The sequence below is a fragment of the Triticum dicoccoides genome, chromosome 2A (genome assembly GCF_002162155.2).
Source record: "Triticum dicoccoides isolate Atlit2015 ecotype Zavitan chromosome 2A, WEW_v2.0, whole genome shotgun sequence".
Lineage (NCBI taxonomy): Eukaryota > Viridiplantae > Streptophyta > Magnoliopsida > Poales > Poaceae > Triticum > Triticum dicoccoides.
The window spans coordinates 768,301,436-768,302,233 of NC_041382.1; positions in this window are offsets into that span (position 1 = coordinate 768,301,436).

Consider the following 798-nt stretch of genomic DNA (forward strand, 5'->3'; position numbering starts at 1 on the left):
GGGGGGGTTGGCAGATCTCCTCCCGTATGGCCTCATCATCACATCCCTGGGGATCCAATTGTCCACCCAGATATTGGTTGTCTCACCATTTCCTATGCGTCTAATCAGCCCAAGTTTGAGTATGTCCCGTCCCAAGGTATCTAGTCATCTAGGACGCATTTGGTAGGCTGCATATACCAGCCAGGCCCACGCGGACAGAAAAAAGGCCTGTTTGGTTACCCACATTCACTGTCGGGCCTATACAGCATGAACATTTAAGCATCTCTGGGCCTGCATCCAGGGGAACACTCAAATCGGCTGCTTTTGTGGAGCCAGGCCCGCGCGGTGCAACCCTAGGTACGTGGGCGTGGGCGATTGCACGCGTGGGTGCGGTCCCGAGACGTCGCATTGTTTCCAGACGCGTCATCATAAATTACCCTCACCTCCCTTCCTCACCGCTCTCTCCCCTCTTACCCACTCACACCAGCGGCGGCGACCACCTGAGCTCTACTGCGAATCGATCCAAGACGGCGGCGACACCACCGGAGCGACTGCAGACCTCCACCGGAGCGCAATTGCCATGGCGGTAGGACCTCGTCCTCTCTGTACATTCACTGTTTTTGACTCGGGCTAGATTCGATTAGAGCACGCGATTGAAGATTTAGGGAGGGGATCGAACACATCGAGGGGAAGGGGGGATTGACATTAATCGATTCTGCATCTACGGCTACTAGGGTTCATAGGTTATTTTTCGATTACATCAGGGGTGGGGATTGGAAATGCGCCCAAACTTTCCTGTCTAGCCGCGGTGACCCTGGA